We start from the raw sequence: 14,276 nt of genomic DNA, 5'->3' as shown, positions 1-14,276 counted from the left end.
CAGTATAGATTAGGTAGGTGCTGCAGTATAGATGAGGTAGGTAGGTAGGTGCTGCAGTATAGGTTAGGTAGGTAGATGCTGCAGTATAGGTTAGGTAGGTAGGAAGGTGCTGCAGTATAGGTTAGGTAGGTAGGAAGGTTCTGCAGTATAGATTAGGTAGGTAGGTAGGTGCTGCAGTATAGATTAGGTAGGTGGGTAAGTGCTGCAGTATAGATTAGGTAGGTAGGTAGGTAGGTGCTGCAGTATAGATTAGGTAGGTAGGTGCTGCAGTATAGATTAGGTAGGTAGGTAGGTAGGTGCTGCAGTATAGATTAGGTAGGTAGGTGCTGCAGTATAGATTAGGTAGGTAGGTAGGTAGGTGCTGCAGTATAGATTAGGTAGGTAGGTGCTGCAGTATAGATAAGGTAGGTGCTGCAGTATAGATGAGGTAGGTAGGTAGGTGCTGCAGTATAGGTAGGTAGGTAGGTGCTGCAGTATAGGTTAGGTAGGTAGGTGCTGCAGTATAGGTTAGGTAGGTAGGTAAGTGCTGCAGTATAGCTTAGATAGGTGGGCAGGCAGCGTGGTGGGAGCGGGCATAATAGTAATAACTCACCTTTTTCTTCAGCAGAACAGCCGATCTCATCCCACGCTGCTTCAATGTACTTCCTTTCCCGGCATCTGTCTCAGTAACAGCTCCCCCTGTGTTGACATGCGGATCATCAACACAGGGGGCGCTGTTACTGAGACAGATGCCAGGAAAGGAAGTACATTGAAGCAGCGTGGGACGAGATCGGCTATTCTGCTGAACGAAGGTGAGTTATTACTATTATACCGGCTCCCACCGCCACAGCGCCCCCCTCAGGCCGCAACAATACAGCTCCCCGGGCGATTGCACGCATCGCACGCCCATAGAAACGGGGCTGACTTGCACCTTTCATCTCTCTATGCACTTTGAATATAGGCTGCTCCCAAGTTGTTTATTATAGCAGCTCCTCTGTTGGTTTGCACAATATATGCATGCACTTTATATTTATCTGCTTATTTGACTACTGCATGTAACGATTGTGGAATCGTCTCCGTGGTCAGCGCACCAGACGTGCGCTGACGTGGCGGATTTCCTCCACAAGCGTATTATTGCGGACACCCAGGCTAGGTGCTATGCACCCGCAGAGGGCAATTCCCACCGGCAGATGGCGCTGTGGAGTGCAGGCGAACACAGCCGCTGCACAGCCACAGATGCCAATTGGGAATTGTACAGATCCGGGACAAGGTACAATCAGGCAGGGCTGGATAGCCCACAGGGAACAGAGCAAAAGGACAGAACCAATGTGTGCCCACCAAATTAGTCGCCACCCAGCGACGGCGAACACACAACGGCGGAAACAAAGTAGGAAACGCAATCGCAAGAATGGCGATTGCCAATAGCGACACAAGACTGAGCAGGACAGAGCACAAAGGTAGCAAAGGCACAGCAAATCATACAAAGAGAAAGATAAAGAAAATAACAAATGCTAGCTGAACGCGAACACCGCACTCATTCGCAACAGTGCACGCGTTCGTGCGCGGTCTCCGCGTGTTACGCACAACAGAGACAAGCACGCCTAACTAACCAAAGACAGACAAACACGAAACAGAGAACGCGAGCGCTTGCTTAACGGTTACCTCACCGAGCCTACAGCAAGCGTTTCGAATCAGACAAGACAGACACACGAAAACAGGGACAAGCGAGAGATAGGATCCACAGCACTAGCGAAAAGTGGCTAGCGCGATCCAGGTACAGAGTAGCAGAACAGAAGGATCCCCAGCGCTAGCGAAAAGTGGCTAGCGCGATCCCAGAAGACAGAACAGAAGGATCCCCAGCGCTAGCGAAAAGTAGCTAGCGCGATCCCAGGAGACAGAACAGAAGGATCACCAGCGCTAGCGAAAAGTAGCTAGCGCGATCCCAGGAGACAGAACAGAAGGATCACCAGCGCTAGCGAAAAGTAGCTAGCGCGATCCCAGGAGACAGAACAGAAGGATCACCAGCGCTAGCGAAAAGTAGCTAGCGCGATCCCAGGAGACAGAACAGAAGGATCCAAACACACGGCAGACAGAACAGATGAGGTAGGCAGAAACAACCGCTGTTCCAACCTACACTCCAGACTCAATCAGAAGGATCCACAGCCGCTAACGCTAGGGCTTGTGCGATCCAAACACAAGACAGACGGAACAGGCAAAACAGATAATGCAATCCTAACTGCACTAGGGAACTGCCTAGTGCATCCCCACGAATTACACTAAGATAACTTCAACAAACGAGAATGGCTGACACTCCAGCAGTGTCCATCAGGAACAGACCATGGAAGGGAAATGTCCAGCAAAGCATTCTGGGAGCAGAATGCTTTTATAGTGCTAGTCATGAAAAGAAGGTAGGTAACGGATTTGCATGACTAATGTATGCAAATTTCTCAGCAACACAAGCTGCAGAACTGACAGAAAGTCTCTCTTAAAGAGACCTGCAGAATGCAGACGTGAACAGTGGTCAGACTCAAAACGCTGCCTGTCTGCACAGGCAGCTGAGCAGATTCTCACAGTACCCCCCCCTTCTAGGGTCGAATTCCAGACGACCCTCAAAACCGATATCTCCAAACCATTCTAACAGAAGACTTATGAAGGTCGGGGCAGCCCGACAAGGTCCAATTCCAGAGTCAGTCCACCCGAAACCGACCTCATCGGAAACAGAAGCCACCGAAACATGCCCATCAGTACTACCAGTCTCAGTATAACACCCATCAGGACTGTGAACGCCAGAGAAGAAGCCATCGACACCCTCCAGACAATACCCACCACCTTCCAAGGAGCGTCCGAAAATACCAAACCTGCCACAATACCTGTTCGAAGTGTCCCTTACAACACAAAAGCCACCGTTGATCTTATCCAGGGTACCAAGCAAAATCTCTCCCGGAATCTCCCAGAACCTTTTGAAGCTCCACAGAGATCCCAAGAGGGTAGAACAATCACCAGGCTCACATGGAGAATTACCAAGAACCCCCATGGAACCAATGACAATTCCGGATTCAGAATTACGAGGACACCCATCAAGATCAAGACTTTCAGGGACCACTTCTGGGCATGCAAGCAGGCAGGCCATATCAGAGCATGTCTCCACCGAGGAAGCATCTGAGTACACTGGTAACCGAGGCACACTTGGGCTTTCTGGGTCACAGAGCACACTGGGGTACACCAGCACAGGAGAAACCTCAGGACATGTCGGGGAACTGCCAACCTCAGAGTCCGGCACGTCAAGACCAAAACCAGTACCGGGCAGAGAATCATCATGAGTGGAGGTCACAGGTACTGGACTTTCAAAAGAAGACTCGGATACAAATTCAGAAATTTCTGTGACAATAATATCATCATTGACTACACAGGCGTGAAGCTCCATCAGAGCTGAAAAGGTAGCCAGCAAGGCAGCAATGCCTACTGAAGTGGGCAACACCTCAGAAGGACTTGGGGGGCAGGAGACGTCTCCTACAAGTTCTGCACCCTTTGGGAGGAACTCGGAGATCTCCAGGAGGTCAGACAGGACCTCAGGAACATCCTTTTTCAAGTTTCCTAAGAAGGATTCTGAACTATCCATGTTACAGGGCAAGGCTTGAACTTTATTTTGTGAACCGGGCAGATGTCCCAGGGAAGGTTCCACCATAAACTGAGACTGAATTTCATCATCAGGACAGGGATACACAGAAATATCTAGTGAAACTAACTCTGGCTTTCTGAGTTTCGTTTCACTGCAGGGAAATTCCTCCATAGCAGTCAAACCAGACTGCAAATCCAAAATAGCAGAGAAACAGGTAACAATGGTTGCAATACCTAGACGAGCCTCTAGGGACACTGCAGGACATTTTAAACAAGGTAATATTGACTCATCCAGATTACTGGGTGGAGAGTCAGTACTTACTTCAGAATCAGACTCGCAAATGTCAATGCGAGTGGACATAATGTCTTTATTCATGATACAGGGCAGGCTCAGAGACACCTTCTCTGGACAGAACAAAGGTGCTTCAGTATCAGGTTTACAAAACCAAAGTGCTGTCTCACTCTTAGACTCGGCTAACGATGTCGAATCCGAGGAGACAGAACGCAAAATTTGCGAATCCACAATCGCTTTAGGTTGCGAAACCGAACACTCCAAAGACAGGGATTCTGAGGTCTCCAGGCTGGATTGCTGGATCTCAGAAACGCCAGCTGACAATGTATCTTTACAAACGTCACCTGAATGACGTACACGTAATTCATTCAGAATCATTTTCCACATACAAATCAGCGGACTCACAAAGTCAAATTCACACCCCTTTTTTTCTCTTAAGGCGGAAGCATAACTTATACATGCTCTCAAGACAGATTCACTTCTGGCAATGTAGTACTCACAAAACGACTCTGAATCGTTCTCCAATTCATACACCAACGCTTCGAGCTGTTTTTTCTGGAAAGGGGGCTCCCATTCACACCTGACTAGGTCTGAGCATTCATACTGAACAATGTTAGGGGAAGTTGTGACAACAACATGAGGAATCATATTAATTTTACTCTTGAAACTGCATCGTTTGGGAATTTTCCCCATAGCGAGATCATAGATGGAGGATCTTAAAGTAGTACTGAGAGAACATCTGTTTTTACATGACAAGGGATCCCACAAATCATTGACAAAGCTGACACACTCACGCCGATCACAATCGACAGGAACATCTGAGAAACCGGCATCAGATCGCACAGATTTAACCTCTAAACAAACGGGAGAAACTCCATCAGAATTCACGCAGGTGTCCACAGTCAAGGCACACCCATTCATTTCAGGTCGCACAGTGTCCAAACTCACTTGCTTTACCCCAGAAAGACAGGAATAATCATGTGACAATGGTGTCTCTTTATTGGAAATAATTGGTTGGTGTGTGTGCAATTTGTCCAAAATAGTCTGCCACACATAAATCACCAGTTCCACATCACACTCATCACATTCATCAGAATCGATCAAAAGGTACATAGAGTCGAGACAATCATTCAGGTCATCCACGCTCTTTGCGATATAAAAATCGCAAAAGGCTTTCCAATCGAAATCAAACTCTTCCAACAAGGCCCCAATCTCCCATGAGGCAAATGGCGGTTCAAACAACCCAGTATCTAGGTAATCTCCATATGGGTTGGGGTCAGGAACGAGGACAGACTTTTTAACTGCTTTAATGTAGTGTGCGATCCTACCTATAATAGGATCCACATATGCCTTTGCCTCAGGCAATGACATCTGAACAAAATCGAAGGTTCCCTCTGCCCTGGGAATTTTGGTTTGGCTGGACATTCCGTAACGATTGTGGAATCGTCTCCGTGGTCAGCGCACCAGACGTGCGCTGACGTGGCGGATTTCCTCCACAAGCGTATTACTGCGGACACCCAGGCTAGGTGCTATGCACCCGCAGAGGGCAATTCCCACCGGCAGATGGCGCTGTGGAGTGCAGGCGAACACAGCCGCTGCACAGCCACAGATGCCAAATGGGAATTGTACAGATCCGGGACAAGGTACAATCAGGCAGGGCTGGATAGCCCACAGGGAACAGAGCAAAAGGACAGAACCAATGTGTGCCCACCAAATTAGTCGCCACCCAGCGACGGCGAACACACAACGGCGGAAACAAAGTAGGAAACGCAATCGCAAGAATGGCGATTGCCAATAGCGACACAAGACTGAGCAGGACAGAGCACAAAGGTAGCAAAGGCACAGCAAATCATACAAAGAGAAAGATAAAGAAAATAACAAATGCTAGCTGAACGCGAACACCGCACTCATTCGCAACAGTGCACGCGTTCGTGCGCGGTCTCCGCGTGTTACGCACAACAGAGACAAGCACGCCTAACTAACCAAAGACAGACAAACACGAAACAGAGAACGCGAGCGCTTGCTTAACGGTTACCTCACCGAGCCTACAGCAAGCGTTTCGAATCAGACAAGACAGACACACGAAAACAGGGACAAGCGAGAGATAGGATCCACAGCACTAGCGAAAAGTGGCTAGCGCGATCCAGGTACAGAGTAGCAGAACAGAAGGATCCCCAGCGCTAGCGAAAAGTGGCTAGCGCGATCCCAGAAGACAGAACAGAAGGATCCCCAGCGCTAGCGAAAAGTAGCTAGCGCGATCCCAGGAGACAGAACAGAAGGATCACCAGCGCTAGCGAAAAGTAGCTAGCGCGATCCCAGGAGACAGAACAGAAGGATCACCAGCGCTAGCGAAAAGTAGCTAGCGCGATCCCAGGAGACAGAACAGAAGGATCACCAGCGCTAGCGAAAAAGTAGCTAGCGCGATCCCAGGAGACAGAACAGAAGGATCCAAACACACGGCAGACAGAACAGATGAGGTAGGCAGAAACAACCGCTGTTCCAACCTACACTCCAGACTCAATCAGAAGGATCCACAGCCGCTAACGCTAGGGCTTGTGCGATCCAAACACAAGACAGACGGAACAGGCAAAACAGATAATGCAATCCTAACTGCACTAGGGAACTGCCTAGTGCATCCCCACGAATTACACTAAGATAACTTCAACAAACGAGAATGGCTGACACTCCAGCAGTGTCCATCAGGAACAGACCATGGAAGGGAAATGTCCAGCAAAGCATTCTGGGAGCAGAATGCTTTTATAGTGCTAGTCATGAAAAGAAGGTAGGTAACGGATTTGCATGACTAATGTATGCAAATTTCTCAGCAACACAAGCTGCAGAACTGACAGAAAGTCTCTCTTAACCACCCTGGCGTTCTATTAAGATCGCCAGGGCGGCTGCGGGAGGGTTTTTTTTAAATTTAAAAAAAACTATTTCATGCAGCCAACTGAAAGTTGGCTGCATGAAAGCCCACTAGAGGGCGCTCCGGAGGCGTTCTTCCGATCGCCTCCGGCGCCCAGAATAAACAAGGAAAGCCGCAATGAGCGGCCTTCCTTGTTTTGTTTAGATCGTCGCCATAGCGACGAGCGGAGTGACGTCATGGACGTCAGCCGACGTCCTGACGTCAGCCGCCTCCGATCCAGCCCTTAGCGCTGGCCGGAACTTTTTGTTCCGGCTACGCTGGGCTCAGGCGGCTGGGGGGACCCTCTTTCGCCGCTGCTCGCGGCGAATCGCCGCAGAGCGGCGGCGATCGGGCAGCACACGCGGCTGGCAAAGTGCCGGCTGCGTGTGCTGCTCTTTATTTGAACAAAATCGGCCCAGCAGGGCCTGAGCGGCAGCCATCGGCGGTGATGGACGAGCTGAGCTCGTCCATACCGCTAAGATGGTTAAAGAGACCTGCAGAATGCAGACGTGAACAGTGGTCAAAACGCTGCCTGTCTGCACAGGCAGCTGAGCAGATTCTCACACTGCATTTTATATTTTCACCATGTATGCGTTTATATATATGTTTTCACTTTGCTAAACCCGAGTTCAACCTTGAATGTGCTCTAAATAGATGCGCATAGAGGTGTGTATTTAGGCACATATTGCCAATTCTTGTGATGTTATTATATTGTGATTTTCTTTTGACCTCAAATTTGATCACTAATTGGAACATGATGGTATGCAGCTGTTACCTTATACGACTTTGTGGTCGGTTTTAATTGTTTTTAACTTGTGAAACTCTAATATGTCAATATAAATTTTTGCATCAGTTATATATAACAATTTTTGAATAAATGATTTACTACTATCTATGAGTGGTGCTATGTTTATGGGCTTTCTTTCCCCCTATTGCTATATAGCGCATTGTGCGATAAAACTTTGCACATGTAATTCTGCTTAACACAGTTTATTGCATACACCCCTATAAGTGTAATTTCTCTGATTACAAAATACCAATAGTCCACTGCCATTAACAAATGTTTCTTATTTCCTATTAGCCTTCCCTTGTTGTTACCCAGGAGAGACCGCAATGCACCGACCAGCATTTATTCACTATTACCCAACATCCAATCGGCAAGAAGATAATGTAGAATATATCCTATTGTGGGAAACTGCCCTGTCTGCTCATTATATCTGCCTGGAGGAACATGAATCTGGAATCTGGAAAATATGTACAATTATGTGCTGACTATCTCCTTACCAAACACCTGGGGCCATATGCAATTCACTTTTTCACCTGAGTTTTCTCCTGCGTGATATTTTAAAACTTGTCAATTAAAGGGACTCCGAGCAGTGCAGAAACTATGGAAAGATGCATATCATTTTAAAGCTCTCTTTCTCCTCTTTCCAATGATATATAAACCGCCACCCTACGCCTTTTAGTTTTCGCTATTTTCGCGATTGAAATTACCGCGGCCGTGACTTCAATCGCGAAAATAAAGAAAAGTAAAAGGCGTAGGGCAACGATTTAGGTGTCGCCAGAAAGAGGAGAAAGAGAGCTTTAAAATGATATCCATCTTTCCATAGTTACATTGTGTTACACAGGGCGACTTTTTCTGCTGAATGGAGCTGCTGACACTGGGGAAAGTGTCGTCCTGTGTAATACAAGTAACTATGGAAAGATGGATATCATTTTAAAGCTCTCTTTCTTCTCTTTCTGGCGACACCTAAATCGTCGCTCTACGCCTTTTAGTTTTCTTTATTTTCGTGATTGAAATCGCGGCCGCGGCAATTTCAATCGCGAAAATAGCGAAAACTAAAAGGCGTAGGGTGGCGGTTTATATATCATTGGAAAGAGGAGAAAGAGAGCTTTAAAATGATATACATCTTTCCATAGTTTCTGCACTGCTCGGAGTCCCTTTAAATGCTTTTCAAGCCACCAGAAAAGAACTAGAAAATACTCAAAATAATTTTAATATTACTTTTTCGCCTACTTTTTGGTACTTTTTAGTTAAAAAGTGCTGGAAAACTATTCTAAATTGAAGATGAAAAATTATCTCCTAGGAGAAAACTCAGTTTAAAAAGTGAATTGCATACAGGCCCAGGACCCATATGCAATTCACTTTTTCTCCTCAGTTTTCATCTTCAATTTAAAATAACTTTTTAGCACTTTGCAATTGAAAAAGTACCAAAAAGTAAGTGAAAGAGTGCTGTCAAAATTATTTTGAGTATTTTCTTGCTTGCTGGAGGTTAAAAAGGCATTTTATTGCCAAGTTTAAAAATATCACCTAGGAGAAAACTCAGGAGAAAAAGGTAATTGCATATGGGCCCTCGTCAATAAAATTCCTTTTAAACCCCCAGCAAGCAAGAAAATACACACAATAATTGTAATACTATGTTTTCTACTACTTTTGGCATGTTTTCAATTGCAAAATGCTGAAAATCTATTTTAAAAAGAAAATGAAAAACTATCACCTAGGAGAAAACGCAGGAGAAAAACTTTAATTGCATGTGGGCCCAGGACTCCTGTCACTTGTTATTTCTTTATGTATTTGCTGCATTTATGGGTGGCTATGGTGGCACCCAAATTTCCCAACACCTCCAGCACCCAAAATTTGCCACTGCACCCTTAGTGGCTGCACACAGTCACACACAAGTCACATAAAACCAAAACCACTAATATGTTTTTTAAGCTAAGAAGGATTAAAATATCCACTATGCCCAGTACTATTTTCCATTACCTTTATAAGCTACCAGTGTGTCCAAGTGTTCTGAGTCTAGTGGGCTAACAGAAATCCAAAAGATCAGTCCTGAAGAAAACTATGGTATGTGCAATTTTCCATCCCCAAACAGAAGGTATTTCCAAGTATTTAGCTCCACATAGCATGAAGTAATCCCATAATGCAACACTTCTGTGCAGTGAATGAACAGGCAAATAACAGATCAGGATAAACAGATCAAGATAACCATTGTCCAAAATAAGGCAAACTGGTGTTATTTTGGCCAACATTTGCATTACATCAATAGCAAAACAAATCTGAGCAATAATATAAGAGCCAGGATTCTGGAAAGGACACAAAGGCCATACCCTTGGGTGCTGAAAAAGCAGAAGGGCAGAAGGTCTGCAGACTTGGGGGGAGATAAGAGGCCTTGTGTCAAAGTAAGCCATGTCTCCTGGTCTGAAGCCTCCCTGCTTTGCTGCAAATGCCTGAATTCTAGAGCTCTGTGCATCTTCCTTACTTCCTGGTGTGTGGTCAGTCACAGCTTGCTCTGCTGCATCTGCTGTGCCCTGATGATCCCAGGACATATAAGCTTCCGTGATTAGTGCCAGGGATGCAGAGAGAAGAATTTCAAAGTACAGCACACATTCACGAAAACAACATCTTCATCTTAGAACTCCAGCTGTCAGATAGTATAGCTGATCAGACTTTGTTAAAGGGGAACTGAAGTAAGAGGTATGCGGAGGCTGCCATACTTATTTCCTTTTAATCAATACCAGTTGCCTGGCAGCCCTGCTGGTCTATTTCTCTGCAGTAGTATCTGAATAACACCAGAAACAAGCATGCAGCTAGTCTTGTCAGATCTGACTTTAAAGTCTGAAACACCTGATCTGCTGCATGCTTGTTCAAGGGCTATGGCTAATAGTATTAGAGGCAGAGGATCAGCAGGGCTGCCAGGTAACTGGTATTGCTTAAAAGGAAATAAACATCGCAGCCTCCATATACCTCTCTCTTCAGTTCCCCTTTAATGACCTGATCCCTCCATTCCTTCTCTCCCCTCGGACTCTTAAATCTTAAAGGAGTTGTCCGGGCAGTTTTAATAAAATGAACGCTACTTACCGGGGGCTTCCTCCAGCCCTAAGATCCCAGGACCTCCCTCGCCACATCTCTGCTCTCAGCCGTTCGCCGGAGCTCCGACCCGGTCCCCGGCGATGACGTCAGAGCGACCTGGAGGTCGCTCTGTACTGCGCCTGCGCGATCTGCGCTGTCAATCACCGCCACGTGGGCCGGAGCGGAGTGCGCAGGCGCAGAACTACTGCGCCTGCACAGTCCGCTCCGGCCCACGTGGCGGTGATTGACAGCGCCGATCGCGCAGGCGCAGTACAGAGCGACCTCCGGGTCGCTCTGACGTCATCGCCGGGGACCGGGTCGGAGCTCCGGCGAACGGCTGAGAGCAGAGATGTGGCGAGGGAGGTCCTGGGAGCTTGGGGCTGGAGGAAGCCCCCGGTAAGTAGCGTTCATTTTATTAAAACTGCCCGGATAACTCCTTTAAACAGACAGAGATAAGGTTTTTTTCCCATAGGGAAATTTATGCTCAAGCTTATCCCCTTGCTGACTCATTTTAAAGGTAGCAGTAGAGTATTGTACCATGTTAGCAATCAGTGGAGTCTGAAGAAGGCATAGCAATAAAAGCAGCATTTCAATAACCATGGGTGCATCTTTTTTTCCCAGGCTCACTAGCCTTTCTAAATTTCAGTGTTATCAGGTCAGCGGCAGTGGATTTGGCTAGCAGATTGTAATGGAACAGACGATTCAGTGGCCTGAATTTTGGCCTGAGGAAGTTAGTTGTAAGTATTTACTAAACACACTGTCATTGTGCAAATAAAATTTCCTCTTTGTACACTTTGACCTGTGTCTTCCCTGAGGTAAGCCACCTCCTTTTTCCAATTTTATTATTTTTAATATATTTTATTACTCTGGAGCACCTATTTTCCCTGTTGATCAAAAGCAAAGTGGATGGATCTGCTGGAGTCACAGAAGGTTATTTCTCCACTGTATAAATACATCAGAGGGCAATATAATAGCTTGGCGGATGAGCTTTTTGTCCCTAGGCCTTCACAAAGGACTAGAGGACATGATCTGCGCATGGAGGAAAAACGTTTTAGCCATTTATTTAGGAAAGGGTTCTTTACAGTAAGAGTGATTAAGATGTGGAATGCATTGCCACAGGAAGTAGTTATGGCAAACGCTATACCTGCATTTAAAGGGGGCTTAGATGCTTTCCTTGCGTTGAAAGACATCCATGGCTACAATTACTAGGTAATGCCTAATGATGTTGATCCAGGGATTTTATCTGATTGCCATCTGGAGTCGGGAAGGAATTTTTCCCTTTGGGGGCTGATTGGACCATGCCTTGTAAGGGTTTTTTCGCCTTCCTCTGGATCAACAGGGATATGTGAGGGAGCAGGCTGGAGTTGTACCTTGTACTCTGGTTGAACTCGATGGACATTTGTCTTTTTTCAACCCAAATGACTATGTAACTATGTAACTCTTAAATGCCAATAGGACTTTAATACCCACATCTGTGGTATTCAAAAGACTGGACACTCACAAATGAAACTAAGTGTTTCTCTTCATTTTGTAGACTTTTATTTTACTGTGGACAGTTTTGCTTATTTGTTAATCATGTGTGACATTTTTCTATATTTTAATGCACTATTTTTATTTTTTAAATAAATAATGTAAAATGATTTAATAGGCTAATATCCTGCTCTGAGAATACACAGAATTGAAGTCCATCTCTGAGAATGTTACCGTAGAGGGTGTAGGTTGTCTTAATAATGTTTCCTTTTTAGAATGATCAGAATAATTAATGTATGTGTATGCACACCTCCCCAATACTCTAGAAGACCCGCTCACAGCCGGCCGATATATATATATATATATATATATATATATATATATATATATATATATATATATATATATATATATATATATATATATATATATATATATAAATATAAATATATATATATTTTGTAAGGTAACTTGTCCAAACGGTGCAGTCTCTGGGGGTTTAGGCAGATTGCAGGGACCAGTTTGGTCTCAGAAACAAAAGTTCACAGTCAGCAGAACAAGTTGTACTGCATCAGCTTTATTCACATATAACCAAAACACAGGAGTACATCAGTAAACAAAACATAAAAATAAACCCTAGCCTGTCCGGCTCTAACTAACATACATCATTTCCCTCTCTATGCAATAGAGAAGATCTAGCATCCAGCTCTACAAAAAAAACAGTATCTTAACATTCCTAGTGGTTTGGGTTACCCCAAGCTGCTTGGTTACTCTGTTAAGTTTGGTTACTCACTGTGTTTGGCTCTCTCCTTACTGCAGGCAGATTCCCAGGTAGAGAGAGTGAGTAACACTGGAGACACCATATTTAAATGGTTTCTCTTGAAGCCTAATGAGGCAATTAATTAACCAGGCTTCTTTAAAAACCTGGATAGCCTAGTGAATAGAAGTCCCACTAGCTCACTTCCATTCACTCCAGGGCCTCTTTTTCCAGCTTTTCCAAAAGCCAAATGCAGTGAAAGAACACCCTTTCACTGCTGAAATGCTTGCCCCGGAGCTTAATATACAGTATAAAATAGAGAAATCTGGGAAAAAAAACCTTCCACCTCTATCTTAGCATCTCTCTCTCTCTCTCTCTCTCTCTCTCTCTCTCTCTCTCTCTCTCTCTCTCTCTCTCTCTCTCTCTCTCTCTCTCTCTCTCTCTCTCTCTCTCTCTCTCTCTCTCTCTCTCTCTCTCTCTATATATATATATATATATATATATCTACTAGCTGCCACACAGAAACACTCAATGACCAGGTTTGTAAGCGTTGGGGTCTTTGGCATCAATCATTTGTATTTTCCCATTGAAATTAAACAAATCTGATTGGCTGTTTGTGGTTCCACCCCATTTTCTGAATTTGAACCCCCAGTGACCCAATGGCCAACTGTACCAGGTTTGAGGCTTGTGCTATTAGCAGTGTAAAAACTTTTTTGAACATTAATCCCAGTCACCCAGTGACCAACTGTGTCACGTTTGAGAACCCTGCCAGTCTAAGAATGGCTGCAGTTTATATTTTCCCATGTAAAAAGTTAGTTGTTTTTGGGTCCGCCCACTGTTTCTAACCTTGATATACAGTCACTCAATGACCAAGTTTATGAGCTTTAGGGCCCTTGGCATCAATAAGTTGCACTTTTCCACTGACATTAAACAAATCTGATTGGTTGTTTGTGGCCCACCCCCTTTTCAGAATTTAAACCCCAATCTTCCAGTGACTGGCTGTACCAGATTTGAGGCCTCTGTCATTAAGAATGTAAGAATGGCAGCAATGTAAATATTCCCCTTGAAAATCAGTAGGTGAATTTCGATTGGCTGTTGTAGGCTCCACCCACTTTCTTGAATATTAATCCCAGTCATCTAGTGCCCAACTGCAGGGCCGTGCAGAGGGTCCTTAAGTGGGGGGTGCTCAAATTTAAAAAAGGGGCCTGGCAATGCCTTCCCCCGCATGCCCCCCCCCCCTTCCTCGTTTCTGGCTAGGGGGGTATTGATTGTCATGCTGCTGAATGCAGATGATGGGTGTCATGTGGGTTCTGGGTGTAAGTGCTGAGTGTCATGTGGGTTCTGGCTATGGTTAGGTATAGAGTGTCATGCGGGTGTTGATTGCAAGAACTTAGTGCCATGTAAG

The sequence above is a fragment of the Hyperolius riggenbachi genome, chromosome 2 (genome assembly GCF_040937935.1).
Source record: "Hyperolius riggenbachi isolate aHypRig1 chromosome 2, aHypRig1.pri, whole genome shotgun sequence".
Classification (NCBI taxonomy): domain Eukaryota; kingdom Metazoa; phylum Chordata; class Amphibia; order Anura; family Hyperoliidae; genus Hyperolius; species Hyperolius riggenbachi.
The sequence above is the reverse complement of the archived record's forward strand: the minus strand, read 5'-3'. Positions refer to the sequence as shown.